The 19,251-nt window shown below is 42.4% G+C and overlaps 1 protein-coding gene across 1 annotated transcript in view; it reads right to left on the reverse strand.

Annotated features, from left to right (window-relative positions):
* Pcsk5 (proprotein convertase subtilisin/kexin type 5) overlaps window positions 1-19,251 on the reverse strand; it is a 427,807-nt gene that overhangs the window by 51,017 nt on the left and 357,539 nt on the right. The window lies entirely within an intron of this gene.

The raw sequence follows: 19,251 nt of genomic DNA on the forward strand, positions 1-19,251 counted from the left end.
AATTTGCTATCTTTATGACAGTTTGAACACATGAATAATGCAGAGGCTTGGAACTGAGACTTCTAATAGCTTATGGATGCCTGTTGTTATTGTTATTATTATTATCATCATTACCATTATTATCAGTTGTTCTAAAGAATGAGAATTATTTTAAAAGTTTTTTTTTCACCCCAGAAGATCTACAAGTCAGACATGAACTAAATAGATTTAGCTTGACCACAGAGAGGCAGCTGCGTTTGGATTAAGGAAGAAAATAACAACCTTAAACCTGGAAGGTGACCCTAAGTCAACCTGGTATTCAATAGTAAGGTGGGCTGGCTTAAGAAATGGCTTCCAATGAGTGTTGTCTGGGAGCTGGAAGGGGAAAGAGGAGTATGAACAAGGTAGAATGGCAACTGTCTTGGAAGATATTATCTAAAGTCTGATGCTTAAACAGCTCTGGTTAATTGATCTTGTCAAGCTTTTGCATTGAGGGCATATTTTGATCAGTCAGAATTCAGAGAGAGCCTCAGACATTTGGGGACGAAGCTATCAAAAACAATTGGTGACTTGTAGCTACTCACAGACCATAAAGGAGAAGTTGTAAGCAGTGCCCCTTGAAGGTAGGACCTGGTTTTTCTTTCTGGAGAAGATACAGGTTAATTGTCTTATTTTCATGGGGGTGGGTAGATAGGAATGTAGTGTCCACTCTACCTTGAGAGCCCTGCACCATTTTTTTGGGTCATGCTTTGACTGTATCCTTGGGGAATTATCATTCCTGGACCTCATCATAAACTCCTATCTCCAAGGAAACATTGGCAAATGTTTTCAATAGCAGCCCAGTGGTCAGTGTCATTCTCTGCAAGAGATGTTTTATCCTCAGCAATCCCAAAACCTTTCTCATTGAATGTGAGTTAATCGGGGCAATGGGAGGAGTTCTACACATACTACCTATAAGCTGCATTAGAAAGGGGGATCTTTCAGATTGAGATGGAACTCTAACCATTTAAAACTGTCCAAGGAATGTACACTTATTTTTACAACTCACATAAACTTTAGGTTCCATAACTAACAAAGAATATGAGTTAAAATGCCATAATTTGCTTTTTCAATTTTTTTTTTTTGCATGGTGATTTCTCATTTAAGTGAGACAGGAAACTCGGTATCTTAAGGGACATGTTTTGTTATGGAATATATGTGTGTGAATTAGCCATGGATGAGCTATTTGCCTAAGTAGAATTGACTCTGCAGGATGATGGGGCAAGTTTATGTCAGGGTGCTCTTTACCCTTCCTTAGGCTTATTTTTCCCTGATAGCCAGACCTTGGTCTCCCTTCCTCACTGAAACCTAGCTGGATGTCCCCTCATTGTGAGGCTTACTAGTGCTGTGCAGGAGAGGACAAAGGAGCACACTAAATCTGTGTCCTTAGGGGAACCCTCAGTCTCCAGCTCCTTCAGGTGTTGGTCATTTGTTAAGTGACTTCCTAGGCCACACCTGTAAGTGTTCCATACAACATTACCCATTCTCTTGTAATTCAGCATTGCCCAGTGCCTTCTTTTCCCAGATGATCTCAGTGGCTCTGTCACCTTCCCTGGTCCATCACTGGGGCCCTACTGAACTTCAGGATCTTGTGATCAGTTTAGCCAGAGACTCCCACACTTAGGCAAGGAGTAGATCAAAGTTAACTCCATTTATTCTTCCTAGGTTTCTCGCTCTGATCATATTATGAGGTCCACCAACAATGGAAGTCTCAATTGGTAATCTCTATGCTTTTGTGCTGATGACTCCATTGGATTAAAAAAATAGTATGTGTTCATACATTCTCTATTATTCATTATCATTATTTATTATGTACTGTTACATGACTATTTTCATATATTTTAAAAAGTGTGCTAAATTGGCAATTTGAAAAGGATAGCATAAAAGTAAATGTGAATGTACCTTTTGTTTTGTCTGTAGTCCAGGGGATTGTGTTGAGCAGCCATCTGTCTTTAGAGACCAATAGCTTAGACTCCATCTCATTGAATGTCACACACGAGCTCCTGAACTCACATTGAACCATGAACAACACCTGTGTGTTACATTTGGCTTCTTAGTGTTATTTATGCCTTTCTGATGGGCTCATTCATCTGTGAGTGTGTAAAGGCCTGCTTTTGGCTTCCAACTCTTCCTCATTTACAGATAGACTATATATTTTTAATGAACATTTTCACCTAGCATTTCAGGTCAGAAGAGAAGTGGGAAGTACAGTTATGAAAGACAGAGTTTGGATGATATGATTAGATTGTACTTTTTCTACCTCGCCACACCCCCTACCGTCTTGGTTCATACATTGGTATATCAGAACAGATTTTCCAGATGAAAACGGTGTTCACATCACTACAAAAGCCAACCAGGAAGCTCATTTGTCAAAAGAAATGTGAATGTGCAGGGAAGCTGAGCCAGCAAATAGCCACTGACATTCTCTTTCTCAGGAGTGTTTAACATTTGAGACTTTTCTTGACAGCCCCTTGAAAGAGAACATGCAGCTGTGTTCATGGATATAGTATGCACACACACACACACACACACACACACACACACACACACACCCCTTGTCAAAACACAATCTGATTTTTATGTGTGTATTACATGTGTAAAAGGTCTATATTTCCTTAACAAATCTCACAACAGAATTTATTAAAATGAAAGAGATTAGTAGGAAAAGAAAAAGGCTGGTGTCAAGGTGTGTGTGTGTGGTCTAGATGCTTAAGAGGCTGAGAGAGGAGTTTTTGAGCCCAGCCTGGGAAAATAGTCTTTGTCAGAAATCCTAAATCCAAATTCAAGCCCCCTCCCCCCAATAAAATCAAAACACTAGGAAAGAAAGAAAATGCCTAGGTCAAGACACACATATATACACACCTGCACCAAGTAAATAAATGTAATGGTTTTTAAAAGTTTAGTGAAAACATGGAGAAATGATTAAGGAAGGCATGCTGATGTTGGTCTCTGGCCCCCAAGCACACCCACAGGAGCAGGCACCCATGCACTCAAACAGACATCTCCTCCAAAATAAACTGGGTCCTGCATAGGTTTGAAAGTGTCTCTGCAGATCTGCCCTGAGCCAGCTGTCATCTGGCTTTGCTCTTTATTCCCTATTATGTCCACCTCTATTTCTCTTGTTTTGCACTTTCTAATTTCTATACCACGAGGACTCGGCTGGTGCTCTTCCCAGGGGTGGGTCCTAACTGATGCAGCTGTTTGTGCAAACTCTTCGGATAAAATTCACTTTAAAACAGACTATTTTTCTGATAGGACTCTGAGAAGGAAGCAGATCACTAGGAAACCGGGTTACTAGTGGCTCTGCCTCAGACTCACTAAGCAGAATGGGGCTGTTGCTAGGGCCAAGTGTGTTTCCTCTACTCCTTTCCTGAACACCTACATTTGCCCTGCTGAGATGTTCCAAGGCTCCCTCTGAGGGCAGAAGCAGCACTAGAAGCAGTTAATACTTCTGTTGCTTAGAGAGATAATAAAGCAAATTGCCAATAATGTCTATTCTCCCTGAGTAATACTCCCTGAGTATGTATTTAGTTATCACACAATACTGTCACATTTACAGGGAAGTCTCTGACATTCTTCAGTCCACCAAGGATAACCAATTGGGTAAGAGATTTATATGCCCAAAGAGTGTAACTAATTATAAGACCCAGATAGCACAAAGAAATACATAAATTCAAATAGGCCTTGTACTTAGAATTGCTTCAATTGTAACTCAAATACAAAATAGATCTTCTGACAGCTTTGCCAACCCTGGCTTCTCTGGAAGGTTCAATGGTGCTGGAATACAAAATATTTGGTTAGAGGGATTGTTGATGCTTTTCAACCATTTTGTCCTCACTGGTGTCCAAGGACCATGAATAAATATTTGAATTGGCAAGAATACAAATCGTGCAGCTGACATAGGGGCACAGCCTCCGGGAGAGGCACAGCAGTAGAAGAGACTGGAACAAAGAAACAAAATCATTGTCCACAAATGTTGGTTAAAAGAGGGCTCAGTGTTCCATGGGCTCCAGACTGTACCAAGTCCTCCAGTTCCAGCCATGGAAGGAATGCCACATCAGGCAAGCTCCTTGTAGATCTCCATGCTTCCTGAGCATGGCAGAAGTGACAGACATGTACATGGTGACTCCTACAATGCTCACTCACTGCACTGTGTCCATGAATGTATTCATTTATTTTGGAGATTACATTTTAGGGCAAGACACAGCTTTTAAAAGCAGATAATGTCTTAAGCAGTTTAATTATAATCTGTTTCTGAATTATACAATAAAACATGCTGCTTGACAATTTTTTTCAAAAGCAGGTAATTATCAGAAGGCAAGTGAAATACAATATTTCCCTCTGACAAATACATGAATTAACACTACAATGTAAGCTTCATGTAGACAGGTTTTGTTGTCCTAAATGTTCAGTAGTAAGTAAGGGTATTGCCTTAGCTCTAATGAAAAAGGAAGTCTCACAAGGAAATTTAGATATCCAGAAAAAGGTTGCAGAAGACATGGGAAGAGATAAGAGACCTCATACCAATAAGCTAGTGAGAGAGAATGTCATTCAAGAACTAACATTTGATTAGAGATCAGAAACTTAGCAAGGAGCTAACCAAGGGCAATTCTGCAGACAGAGGCCAGGGGAACCTGACCCGTTGAAGGAACATCAATTAGAAGCAAAGGAACATTGGAAGGAACCAGGTATGGTGATACACGACTGTAATCCCAGCATTTGAGATAGGAGGCAGGAGGATAAAGAGGGTTGGAAGCTCAGAGCCAGGCTGGACTTGGCCAAAAAGGATAAGGATGAAGATGAGAAGGGGAAGGAGGAAGAGGAGGAAGCAGAAGAGGAGAAGGAAAGGAAGAGGAGGAGGAGGGGGAGAAGAAGAGGGAAGGAAGATGGTAGCAGCAGCCACTAGGGCTGGACTGGAGAGAAAGAGTCACGGCAGGACCAGATCAAACAGTCATTCTCAGCCTCCTCTTGCTGGTCATTAAATCCATGCCTCATCCATGGAAGCCAAAGACTGCCACCGAGATACACCACCAGATCAAATAGAGTCATACTGACTAGCCAGCACAAGAGATTCACCTGCTAATGAGGAACTTTACACAAAAGGGCCCCAAATGTGATCTAATCTGCAGATAGAAAACTAAAAGGATCCTGTGAGTGCTGTGTGGGAATGACCTACTTACCTGTAGGAGCATTTACAGCTATCACATCCAGCTAAACTCAACTAGGATTCCATGTTTCACACTTGAAAAACATGTTTTAGGGAAAGATAGGCCAGAAGAAATGATTAGGGGGCAAATGAAGACTGTAATAAGAAAACTTAGATTTGGGAGACATCAAAGAACCAGTATTTGATGACATGATGCTGGGGACAAGATGAAGGAGTGAACTGTCTCCCTGGGCTTGAGTCCTAAATGGTTGAGAAAAGAGGAGGCGTCAGCTGTGATTTGGACAAGAACAAACACCTAACAAGTCGTGTATTCCAGCCATACCCTGTTGTGATAGGCTAAGGAGCATCCATGTTGTCCACGGTCCCTACTCTCAAGGGTTTGGCAAACTGGTGGGGAGAGGACAGTAATGAAAAAGGCTGGCCACTGCTGTGTGGCCAATGATAGGATGGAAAACAAATCACCCACCTAGTGTGATGAAATATTTTTGTTCAGGGCTTGAAAGAAACCAAATTGTGATATCTCTCTCATCTCTCTCTCTCTCTCTCTCTCTCTCTCTCTCTCTCTCTCTCTCCTTCGTGTGTGTGTGTGTGTGTGTGTGTGTGTGTGTGTGTGTGTGTGTGTGTGTGTTGTATGTCTGTGATGTGTGGTCTGTGTTTACATGTGTATTCATTGAGGGGAGCCCAGAAGACATTGGGGTTTCCTGTTCTTTCATTCTGCTCTTTATTTCCAGAGTCAGAGTTTCTCTCTGAACCTGGAGCTATGCTGGCTACTGACAAGTCCCAGATCCTCCTGTCCCTGTCCACCAACCTCCGGCTCTTGACTTACAGGTGTGCTCATGACCAGGCCAGGTGATTCTATGTGGGTTCTTGGGACTCAAACTCAGGTCTCCATGCTTGTGCCGAGAGTGCTCTCATCCACTGACCCACCCCCTCAACCCTTTATCTCTTTCTTAATACAAAAATTCAGAGCATTCTTAGTATACTCGGGGATCCCAGATAAAACATGGCTCAGGAACCTGAGAACATGAAATTAGCTTGAAGATGAATGGAAGCTAGGGGGCGCCAGCAATATTCATCTGGGCCTTGGCTTTAGCATTGGGGAAGTTAAACAAAAACAAGAACAGAAAGTTTCCTCTGAAACTCTGGAAGCCTAAACTGGATTCCACAAAGATTTACACTCAAATTCATGCTACTTTTGTGTTCTAGAACACAACTACAGAAAACCAGCTTACAGTGGTTCCAGGTAGAGCATGTTTCAAGGCAACTGATAGTGGTGACTGTGAATTCTTCTAGAAAAATGTAGTCTCAAATCTTACTTTAATATAGTCACTCTCATTTGTAAAATTTCAAGGGAAATGGCCACAGTTTAAAGGTTTTCCCCAATTCTGGGTCTTCATGTATGTGAGACAAATGCACTACATACGATCCCAGCCCAATGCTTTAAACATATCAGCCACAGAAGGAAACCAGTCACTATGAGAAAGAGGCAGAGGAAGCAACCAGCAGCAGAGTCAGAAACACAGAAGCTTCATCTCAAAGTTCCTGGCACTGACTAGAAACATCTTAAACTATCTAATGGTTCTATAGAAATAAAAAAACCTCCCAATCTAAAACTTCCTATCAGTTTGGAAAAGAGCCAGCTACGTCTTCTACCAGAGAAAGCCATAATTATCCAAATCTAAAACTCAGTGAGTAAATTAATATAGTAAGCTAGGCAGAGAAGAAAGAGAATTAGCAGGTAAGGGCAGATGACACAAGACAGAAGTTTCAGCCCACAATCAAAAGAGCACAGGAAGAATGACCGAGAAACCAGCAAAGTGAGGAGACCCAAGAAATGGCTAATTCCAGAAAGAAATAACCCAGAGAATGGGGAGGGGCAATGTTGAAGGAGAACGAACAGCTGAGGGTGTTTTAGAGATTTGTTAAAAGGCATCAATCAATTACAGGAAGCAGCACAAACATGTGTTACTATTATTTCTTTAAATATACATGAAAATCATAGTGAAATTACAAAATAAACAAAAAGTAGCTATTAACCAACGGAGGAGGACAAAGGGACACAGTACATAATAAGAAAGGCAAGAGGCTGAGGAAAACCTGCAAGTTTGTAGTGAAAGACCCCAAAAGTGGCAGGAAAATCTTTGAAACTGGAATGAAATTCTGGAATTAGAGCCAGGAGTTATGGAGGGTCAAGGACCAGTTCCCCCATCATGTGACTGTATGAAGCATTGTTGTTTGTTTCAACCCTCTGGCTCATCTTCCAGAGAGGGGCTTTTCTCCTGTGCTATTGATAGTAGCTGAAGGAGTTTTCCAAAATTTATCAGGGTGCGAAACAGTGAACATTACTGATCTGTCCCAATTGGAAAATACATCTTATTTATCACTCCAACCACAGTGCCTAGTCCTATGCCCAGACTCTTTCATTCCATATGTACATTTTGGAGCCAGTGTCTCAAACTATTATATATTTTAAAATTACATTTGTTTTGTATGTATATGTATGTGCCTTCATGCAGACATGTATCACCATCTTTCCAACATCATACGGGTCCCAGGGATTGAACTCAGGCTGTCGGGCTTGACGGTGAGCACTATTACCCTCTGAACCATCTCACTGGCTCACAAATATGCTTTGAGTCCTAATACATGCTAGGGATACAGAGGTCACTCATTCCTAGTATAATGTGGAACTCAGAGTCTGAGGGGCAATGCAGCAGGTAACAAGATCTTACAGCAAATGTCACGTGACACCAGAAGTGAGCTCCAAAGAAGATTCCTTATCTCTCAAGTTGACACTGAAGATTAACCACCACAGAATTCAGCTCTTAGGTCCCTGCAGCACCCAGGGAACCACCCATTGTGGTGGCCTGAAGACACATGTTTCATTATGATGTTTTGACCAACAATAGATCACATACATGGTGGGAAGGGCATATCATTATAAGGCTGAGTGAAATCATGGACAGCTCAGTTTTTCTAAGTGTACTCTATGGATACACAACTATGAAACTGCCTAATAACACATTTCTTAGACAATGTGCTCTTTGTTAAATGACTCACGATAGAAGTAGACAGAATCCAAGATAGAAAGTAGAAATGAGTATGGTGTGGCAGCACACACCTTTAGTCCTAGCGCTCAGGAGAGTTTGAGGCCACCTGGTCTACCTGGGGAGGTATGGGTCAGCCAGAGCTACACAGTAAGACCCTGTCTCAAACCAGGAAAAAAAGAAGAAACGACTTGAGACTGCTGGGAACAGAAGTATGACCCTCAATGATATATGCAAACGTTAATGTTTGGAACCTCTAAATGGGACCTTGCTTGTAACAGGTCTAGATAAGATGAAGTCGTTAAGATTAGAGTGGGTGCTAACAAAGGCAATGGCTCATTTCCACTTAAGAAAGGCATGGGAGGACATAGACATGGAGCCTCAGAAGGAAGAAGCACATGATACCACAGAGGCACAGACGACTTATGCAGGGACAAACCAAGGAATGCCAAAGGGGCTGGCAACTCGTCCAGGAAAAGCCTCCGTCAGAGATATCAGAAGGACCCAACACTGCTGACAAGGGACTGACACCTGAGTTCAGACTTCTACCCTCCAGAACAGAGCGACAATACACTGCTACTGTTTTAAGCCCCTTGGTTGCTGGTACATTGTCACAGCTGCCTTAGAACACCAATGATATGACTTTGTCACTAGCTTGTAGGGGACACCATTGTCCCTGTGCTTCTGCCTACATCTTTAAAATACTGGAAGGATCATTTTTAACCCCTCTTTCAAATGTGTTTACTTGTTCATGGAAAGAGGAAGGCTTTATGTGATTGGTGTGTTCTGGAGAAGAAATTCCTTCTATCCAGCTGGCCTGGGCAGTTTATGTAGAGGGAGGACTGACAGGAGCTGGGAGTTCATACAGCAGCTTTGCATTTTCTATTTAGCTGATAAGGCAGAGCTGACATTGTAATCATTTCTATTGCTGTGTGTATGCGCTATTTATTTCATTTTATTTAGCCAGAGTCTTGCTATATAACCCAGGCTAGCCACAAACTTGTGATTGTCCTTTTTGGGGTTTGCCAGTGCTAGGATTGCAGGTGTGTGTTACCATACCTGGCACTAAGATGTTTTTTCCTTTGCAGGACACTTTCCTCTATTAATGCTCCCTTGTCTCTGAGTCATAGAGAGAGATCTGACTGATTATTAGCTATCCAAGTCCAGAGTGCAAAGGAGGAATAAGGCTTCCCAGCATTTGGGCTTGAGCAGCTGGGTGCTGCTATATTTGAAGCCAGGCATCTCAGGGTGTAAGGATTGTGCAGCTATAGGCAGAAGATGACAGCAGCCAGAAGGCACTCAGTGTGTTGACGGAATCGAAGACGGCTCACTCTTTGCAAAGTGAGCAAAGTAAATGGTTCAGCAGGAGAAGTGTTTGCCACAAAAGCCGTGTGTCTTGAGTTGGATCCAGAACCCACACTGTAGAAGGAAATAACTGACTCCCACAAGTGGTTCTCTGACCTCTGCACAAGGGCCATCTCTCTCTCTCTCTCTCTCTCTCTCTCTCTCTCTCTGTCTCTGTCTCTGTCTCTCTCTGTCTCTCTGTCTGTCTCTCTCTGTCTCTCTCTGTCACACACACACACACACACACACACACACACACAGTCCAAGTAAATAAGTGAATCAATGTAAAGAGGAGAAGAAAAATGTTTGTGGGGGCCACTGCTTAGCACCAACAGTTTTCTTATGTCATTCAATTCTCTGGGTAAGTTGGCTCAGTGAGTAAAGGGGCCTCCCCTGAAGCCTCACAACCTGAGTTTGATCCCCATAATCTACACGATGGGAGAAGAGAACCAATTCCCATACACTGTCCTCTGACCTCCACACATGTGCTATTGCATATGCTCCCCTGAATCAACATACAAATAAACAAATGTAGTAAAGAAAAAATAGACAAAGCTCTCCATCCATCATGTAAGGAGTCCCCTGGTCACTGTGTCCTCACAGCCTTCAAGGTACTGCTTTGGCCGTCTAGTTTATTCAGGGTGTGATTCTGAAGTTGAATCACTGTACAGAACAGACCACTTCTGTGGACTTGGTGTTGGTTAAGCGGCAGCACTTGTAGCTGGATATGTCGGTGACAGAAGAGTCACGGGCCATGGTTACCTTTCTAGAGCTCTATTGGGAGAGAAAGGGGGGGGGAGAGAGAGAGAGAGAGAGAGAGAGAGAGAGAGAGAGAGAGAGAGAGAGAGAGAGAGAGAGAGACCGTGCGGAGAGGGAGAGTACAGTGGAGACAGTGCAGTTCGGAAAGAGAGGACACAGAGAGAGCATGCCTACTTTTTAGGCTGGGATGCTGTCGCAGGCTGGTGACGTAATTAAGGACATAATCTTTACACTTGGAGTCAGGGTCCTGCAGCACAGGGGGAAGGCTGGAGAAGTGCAGCATGCAGTACCATCCAAACTCTGCTGTCTGCTACTTCTGTTAGAGGGTGGGTGGCCACAGTAGGCATAGACTTTCATCTGCAGGCCTCTTAGACCTGTTTCACATGCCAAGCATTTGAGGAGGCACTCCAATTAAATACATTATTGGAAAAGGGGAAAGCAAGGCAAATCCAGTTATCTCACTTACTGCTCAAATAGAAACAAAATTGTTGAGAACAACATTTACTTTCCAGTGGACATGTTATCTGGGTTATCTGGTTATTACTTTTGGCTAACCTGCTGGTTCATGTAAATGGTCTAGGGCTTGTGTAAACAAGTCCTGTTATCTGAAAAATACAACTTGAAGAGTCATTTTATGTGATTTGCTCTTTTAAAAAGGAGTTGCTTCATATTTTTTAAAAAGATATTCTGAAAGATTTTGCCTATTCATCATCAGGCATATTTTAAGGAAGTGATGTTTTCTTTTGTGTGTGTGTGTGTGTGTGTGTGTGTGTGTGTGTGTGTGTGTGTGTGTCTTGAAGTTGCTATGGCAACGGGATCACTTTCTACTCATTAATCAGGAGGCATCTTCCCCTCTCCCAGTTTTCAGCCTCTGCTTATTTCTTTACCTTTAAAAAATTCACAGATTTTGAAAGCAGTTTTCTTCAAAAATGTTTCTTAATCTGAGAGTTTTGCTGTGTTCAGTATAATAGCTATCACAACACATTTCCGCCTCTGTGTTATTTGATGACTTCTATGAAATACTAGGTACATTTGATTGCCCCTTTCTCTGGATTCCTAAGCTTTTATTTCTTACAGCTGTGGGAGGTTTTGCTAAGTCTCTAGAGTCGTGTGGTAAATTATACAGAAATCCTTTAACTTGCTCTTCCTTATGGATGCCTCTGGCTAGAAATGCCCTGTAGTTAAAAATTGAGTTTTGTTTTCTTTAATGTCCTTTTTAAGTTTCTTCTTCTCAAAGTCAGCAATACCACCTCAATTTTCATTAGCAACACTTGGACCCACTGAAACTCAGATGAGTGATCAGTGCCAGTCTCAATCACTTATAACTGTAAGGCCCTCATGACCATTTCCCAAGGTACACACAGATGTGAATTCAGTTGCTGGATGGCCTTAAATGTTATAAAGAGTAGGGATGGAAATAGCCAGAGTGCCAGAAGTCCATAAGTGATGACCAGACTCTAGCTTGCAGAAGTGATTTGTTTGAAGAAATTAAAAGATTTGGAGGGATTATAATTCAAAGGTAGAATGTATACACATCACACTGAGGCCTTGTGTTTGGTCTTCAGTACATACAAAAATCCCCTTTGCCTCATGTTTTGCAGTGATGGATCAGGGCCAAGGAGCAAATGTCTTCTGCAGGAATGCTCTTGCGGACTGCACCCCACCTTGCTCACTGGACAATGGTTCCCATCTGTAGGTATTTGACTTTAGGAACCTTGTTCACTTTTGATACTCCTGCTTTATAGATTTAAGAAACTAAAATCCAGGAGTGCTCAGGGACTTGGCTAAAGCCAAACTTGTAATTAGGGAGAACTGAGAACTCGGTGAAATTTTACTGGCCACTAACCCAGCATTCCCACTTCTCTGAAGATCCAAACTACGTGCTTGTGTTTCCATATCCTGCACTGGCTTCCACACTAGATAATCAGGAGATGTGTTTCACACCAGACTTTGATAAGAACTACACAAATCTATGTTGGCAACAAAGCTACAACTTTTTATGACTATGGGCCCTTGAAAATAAAGAAAGCCGCCTACTATTATTTAGAATAAGAGAATTCTGGTTTTGAGAAACACACACCTGTAGTGTGTAGCTGTTCCAGTTTTGACCTTGAAGCACCACCCCAGTGAGGCAGCTGGTAACTGCTACGCATACCTATGACCTGCCCCTGGGGCATGGCTGAGACAGGAGCCCTTAAGACCCGAGATCCATACAAGCTGGCCCTCTTGGCTCCTCATGATCCTGGATGCTTGATTGCAGACCAAGTCAGAGTTCTCCAGAGGAGCACAATGGACTGCACCTCACCTCTCCTGGGTCCTGTAACCAACCCCTTTACTGGCTGTAAGTTATCCCAAAGTAAACCTCCTTTTAATTACCAAGTAAACTACATGGAATTGCCTTGTTAAATCCCTGCTTTGCACACCAGGTGCTGAGGATATGAATTCACATATGTGTGGGATAGGAAGGGTGAGAAAAAGGGAAAGACCATTCCAGAATACTTTCAAGTCTCGGAAGTGGTCACTTTTCAAAGTTGTTCTAAGGTAGGATGCTGATGTAGGGGCGAGGCATCATGGGAAAGATGGCAGAAAGAAATCTATAATCAGAGATGACACATCCAGAGATGGCACTGAGAGATCCAAAACACTTGCAAGCTGTTTGCTGCTTGTCAATCAAGGGCCACATCCTGGACTCTGGCACAAATCAGGTCATTCGCCCTGCCAGTCCCTGTTAGAGCATTATGGCAGGAGGTAGCCCCACAAGCTTGTGTGCTCTTTGTCAGATGTATGACCCTGTACCCACAGATCTGTGAGTGTACTTTATGAAGGCGATCGGTGCATTACTGAAATTCACTCTCCCCTCCTCAGTTGTTGAGAGCCCCTTTCCTTGTACCTATTTCCAAAAGGCAGACATAAACACACACACACACACACACACACACACACACACACACACACACACACACACAGAGTCATAAATAAATCCCGGTTTTTTTTTTGAAGCTGCCATAAATAAAAGGAAAAGTTGTCCATAAATGAGAACTCAGGCTGTGGCAATATGCAGCCTAAATGATTTAGGGTGAAACAGAACCATTGTAATCATAACAATAAAAGCTTAGCACCTGCCAGTGAGGCAGGCCACCATGAGATATTATGTCTTGCTGGGCTGTGAGATGCTCTACTTCAGGGCCCACAATGGCCATAACACAGGAGCTTTGTGATATCACAGAAAAGATTCCAGGGAACAGCCAGCTAGCCAGGCTCCACAAAGCCAAGCTCCAGCTCCTAATGAACCTCATGTGACCATGCTCTCAGCATTCCAGTGGCACTTAGGACTGAAGACAAGAGGGATTTCACAGTGTAATTAAGTCTACACAATAACACATAAAGTAGACAGCAGGCTAACAATTATCTGCCAAATTTGAGGAAAGCCTTGCCCCACCATGAAATACCTTAAATTGGCTGCTTATCTAATGTTTGAGTCTTCTGGATAATTGCTGGCTATCTCTCCCCTTCATTTCAAGTTTATGGGCCCGATTGTTTTGTGAAAGTGCTTTTGCTTCCTCTGTGCCATGGGAACACCCCAGGACCAGTTTTCAGGGTTCACTTACAATAGGAACTCATTGCACAAGGCTGGCCGTTTTGTAGTCTGCGGGGATGCTTCTCTCGCACATCACAAAGAGTCTGTCTCCAAAGCCATTGTTCTTCTCAGCATTTCACAGCCCTTTGGGGCCGTCCTTCATATTGGCAGGTGATGAGCTATTTTCAAGTCATGGATAATCACAGCAGTTCAGCATTTTCCCTTATTAGCACCCCTGAAAGGGGAAGGCACACCAACATTGTCTCTTTTTTTAGGCTTAGAGCCTTTGTGTTCCAGATGGTCTATGCTGTTAGCCGGAAGGGGTTCAAGGAATGAGCATGGACAAAACTTGCATGGCCTGGAAATGCTTTGCATTTCTTCCTTTGCTTTGAGAGTGTCATTGGCCTTGTGGGAAAGCCATTCATACTTTCACCTCGGTTCTGCAGACACTGTGGAGTAACAGGTATGTGTGGGACTGGCTAACTGCACAAATGTTTGCCATAGGTTATAAAGGAATGTCCCAAAGCACTGACATGCTTTAGGGATTTCTAGTATTTTCTAGGATGAAGGAGTTAGTGATAGAAGAAAGGAGCTAGCTTTACACAGAAGCCTTATGCAGTTAGCTATGTGAACAGAAAGACATGGGACTCAGTTTCCAAAAACCACCTCTGGATAGCACAGCTTTGCACTAATGTATGAAAAAGCTCAATTTCCAATAAGAATTATTTAGGCGCACACTTAGAAACACTTGGAGACACTTGTGATTTATCCAAGCCACCACAACTGCTCCTCCGGGCCAATTGCTGCCAATTCTGCCTATATGGAGTAAATATATGGAATTATTTTTTATAATGGACTATTTATTCTTCTAAAGCTGTGATGACAGCTTTGCCACTCTTTCTGAGAAATGTACTTAGCTAGCCTATTAGATGGATATTTCTATAATAGCATTCCAATATGGGAGAAATATACCATTTAACACTAGGAGATTACATGTCAATTGTACTTACTTTGGCTTTCATTTAATGCACCTTTAAGGAAGGTTGAAGAAATTCTCTGTCTTTTTGCTAATTTTGAAAGCTATCTTTCTAAAGGTCTGAAAAATAGACACGCCTGATAGGTATGGGATAGAATTATAAATTGGAAGAAACACATGTGGTTTAAGTGGATGCCAAACGCTAACAATTCTTACTTTTAGGTTAAATATCCTCCCCTCAAAGATGCAAGCAAAGCTGATTTGGCCAAGTTAGGAGTATGGGTAATAGGGAAGGGACAGGCCCTTACAGAGTAGACGAGGTAGACCAGATATCAAGTCTTATGCTCTGTTTCATGGACACTACTGTGAGGTGACATGCTGAAGGTCAGTTCTAGGACAAGTCTGTCTCCATCACTGTCCACACACATTCCATCAGAGCACTAACCACTTGCCAGGACTCTTCCACTGATGTATTAAAAATGAGGGATTGAGCCAGGTGGTGGCGGCGGCGGTGCATGCCTGTAATCCCAGCACTCAGGAGGCAGAGGCAGGTGGATCTCTGTGAGTTTGAGGCCAGCCTGGGCTACAGAGCTAGTCCAGGATAAGCTCCAAAGCTACAGAGAAACCCTGTCTTGAAAAACCAAAAAAGGGGTTGGGGATTTAGCTCAGTGGTAGAGTGCTTGCCTAGCAAGCACAAGGCCCTGGGTTTGATCTTCAGCTCAAAAAAAAAAAAAAAATTAGGGATTGATGAGGTCAGAGATGTATAGGAGATGACAGTTAGCAAGGCCCTCTTATTGAAGTACACATGTGTCAGTTGTCTAGCATTATCTACTAGTTGTAGCTAGAACCAGGCATAGAATTCCCAGGAATCACTGGCCTCTTGGCCGAGCATGATATCCTACCAGACAAGCTGTTAATGGCACAGGGCCCTGAAACTTTTCCCAGTCATTTGCTGGGTTTCCAAGTGGCCCATCTTATTAATGAACATTTGAGCATATAATATGCAGTTGGACAATAGCTTTGGCTAAACACCATTTGCCATGTTGCATGCCACAGTAAAGGGCTTACAGGCTCCATGGTCCAGACTTGCATTTCAACAGTCAAGGGTGTAATTACCATGACTAGTCCCAAGGAATAATGGACATGTTTTATCTCTAGTATCTCAGGAGGTCATCCTTCTCATTTGTAAAAGTTTTCAGTTGCTTCTTTGCTGAGCACATAAAACGAATTTACTTCTGAACTGAGACCTTGTGTGCCAAATTTTTACAGCCTTAAATGCAGTATTTTATCACTGCTATAAATGGGTCTCTACTCACTTCAAACCCATGAGTGTGGAAGGCAAGGGGACTCCCTAATTTACTCATTTCAGTTCATATAGGATTTCTAAGTTTAGGCCAGGTCATTCAGATAATATTTCAAACAAACAGCCTGCATGTCTGTTAACTATAATAAATCTACAACTTTGCAATGGACTGGGGCAGCTAGCATGAGTGTATTAGACTTTCCAACAAGTACTACTTCAAAACAACTTCCTTTGTCTTTTAAAACTTACCAAATATGACCCAAAGGCTCATGTCATTACTCAAATATTGGGTCATGGTCATCTAGAGTCTACATTTTTAGGTTGATTTATTTTTTCTAGTGGAACATCCAGGTTTCTAGCAATTATTTGAGGGTGTAAAATTCCATTGTGATGATGAATCAAGATGCCAGCTCATTCTGCTCCAAATGAGAGAGATTGAGAAATACTTCTCTTCTAATATTCTACAGTTTGTATCTCTAGGCTATACATGTCACCCTTGTAGAGGTGACACCACATCTGAATCAAGTTTGCCTTTGCCCCATGACTTGACTGAATGGGGACCACTCTCTTAGTGTTCTTGTGGATCTCCTTGGCCCTTAGGCTATGAAACAAGGGGCCCAAGAATAAACCTTTTTGTCAGTCATCTTTCCACCCATAGAACAAAATATTGAAATGACCAACTTAACAAAAGAGGAAAGATTTCATTTGGCTAACAGTTTCAGATTTCAGTCCAGGGTCACTTTGCCATTGCCTTCAGCTTGAGGTAAGGCAGAGCCTCATGTTGGGGATTGTCTGAACAAAGGTGCTAACCTTGGGGTGGCCAGGATGCAAATTGAGAGAGGGAGGGAGGAAGAAGAGGGGCAGCTTAGACCCCTAATACTCCTTTCAAGGACATGTTCTTAATAGCTTAACTCTTCCACTGGGTTCTAGAACTAAGGCTCCACCACCTTGTAACAGTACCATCAAGTCTTCAGTACATGAAGCTTTGGGAGTATGCTCAGTAACTGGCTTAATTCATGCACTAGACTGTATACCTGCCTTATCCAAATGAATAGTTATGGGTACCTAGAACACACCATTTTTATAGGCAACATCTTGAAAAACATTAACATTGTCCTTTACAGATGACTATATACACCGCTGGGAAGGAAAAGGTTTCAGCGACCCAGTGACATCGTCAGTGAGACTATGACTGGTATGGTAGGGGTCAGCATGGATACTTCTTACCTTCCAGTCCTTCCACTCTGAGTTATCAGTCAATGGGTCATAGGGGAGGAATGATCCTATTGGATCTTGCCTCTGAGCTTTTGGTCTTCTTCATCTGGCTGCTGATTGGTTTCATTCTGTTTCCACTGCTTCAGCTGACCCACAGTCCTGCTAGCCGAACTGAGGGCTATTGTAAGGGCTTTAGCCAAGGTTTCCATGATAGGAGTTGTAGGAAGAATTCATAGAAATCATAAGTTTGGACTTCATTTAAAACAACCTCCTGCTGACTTTCAGGAAGCCACAGTTTTAGGCTCTAGAGTGGCAGAAGAAATATACTGGTCACTGTGGTTGTCCCAGTGCTGAGTTAGAGACCATCCTGGTCAACACATGGGAATCAGTGTGCAGATGCTTCTGCCTCATCCACATTCAGCTCCTCTCTAGCCTGGTATCTGAATAGCTCTGCAATTTCAATCATTTTTTTTTTCTCCGTATCTAGTGGAGCTTGGGGTTCTTGCTACCATCTGGTTAAGGACCATGATGTGGTCATTTAAAGTGGTATGGAGAAATGGGGGGCTGGGATGAAATGAGAACAGCTACCAATGGTTACAGAGGTCATAGATCTTTCCTGAAGGTCTATCCAATGTCAAGCCCTGTGCTAAACATACCATAGTGTATAAGTTAAGAGGGTGGCCTTAAACAAACCAATAGGCTTCTTAATGATGTTAGCTAGGATAGAAAAAGGGAAATGCTAATGGAGACAAAACAGTAAAATTCATCTTGATATTAACAGCAAGTCTTATTTGTATCTTAAAGCAGCAATGATATGATAGTCATCTTCCTATCTTTCATTAAAGTCACCAAGTCCTACTAGGAGGTAGGAGGATAGTTTATATGAAGTTTTCCTTTATAAGGCAATAGAATTAACTAACAATATATGGACCTGGTCATACATTTTTATTGAGGTAGGGGAAAGATGGAGATGAATGGATACTAAAGTTTCTGACTCAATTTTTTCCACCTCTGTAAAAGTAGATAAGACCCAACCACTAGAAATTCTTATTACCACTGTCAGTCTGTTACTTTTGCTTAAAGTTGATGGTCAAATAGTGTAGAGGTATTGGTGGCCTGAAGAATTTCAGGGGAAAAAAAGTGACATAATTCACTAAAAGGAATTTATTTGCAATGGTTTCATGGTTTACTCATTAAAAAATACTTTATTTTTAAATTATGTGTATGTGTATAGATATGTGTGTGCATGTGAGTGCAGTGCTTGTGGAGGCCACAAGAGGACCTCAAACTCCATGGAACTGGAGTGACAGGAGGGTGTAAGCCTCTTGACACTGGTTCTGGGAATCGAACACTGGTCCTCTGGAAGAGCTGCATTCATTCTTAAGCCCCGAGCCATGTATCTAGCCTCCAATTTATTCTTAATCCCACTAAAAATGGTTTCTAGATTCTTCTCTGAGCCCCCTGCCTCTCCCTTGTCAGCACACCCTTATGAATATGAAGTATTGCAAACAGATTCTTCTGTAAAAGTAAAATCTAACCTTCCACCCAACACTCCCCTGCATCTGTTCACTGGGAGCTCAACATCACAGATCTCACATTGCTCTTCAGAACAGCAGATGGTCTTCTGAGCCCCCCCTTGCTATGCATTGTGCTTGACCACTCAGATCTCTTGTTTAACTAGGTTTATTTTGGATGTGCTTGGCTCAGTTCTCTTTCTGCAAGCCTACGTGATCCAGACAGCCTTGGCTCACAGCTCAACTTCACAGGTCAGTTACACAATAAGTTACTCAGCTCTGGGAGCAAACAGCGTAATAACGTGAAGAGCCAAGATGATGAGCTAATTGC

This window comes from Onychomys torridus, chromosome 1 (genome assembly GCF_903995425.1).
Source record: "Onychomys torridus chromosome 1, mOncTor1.1, whole genome shotgun sequence".
Lineage (NCBI taxonomy): Eukaryota > Metazoa > Chordata > Mammalia > Rodentia > Cricetidae > Onychomys > Onychomys torridus.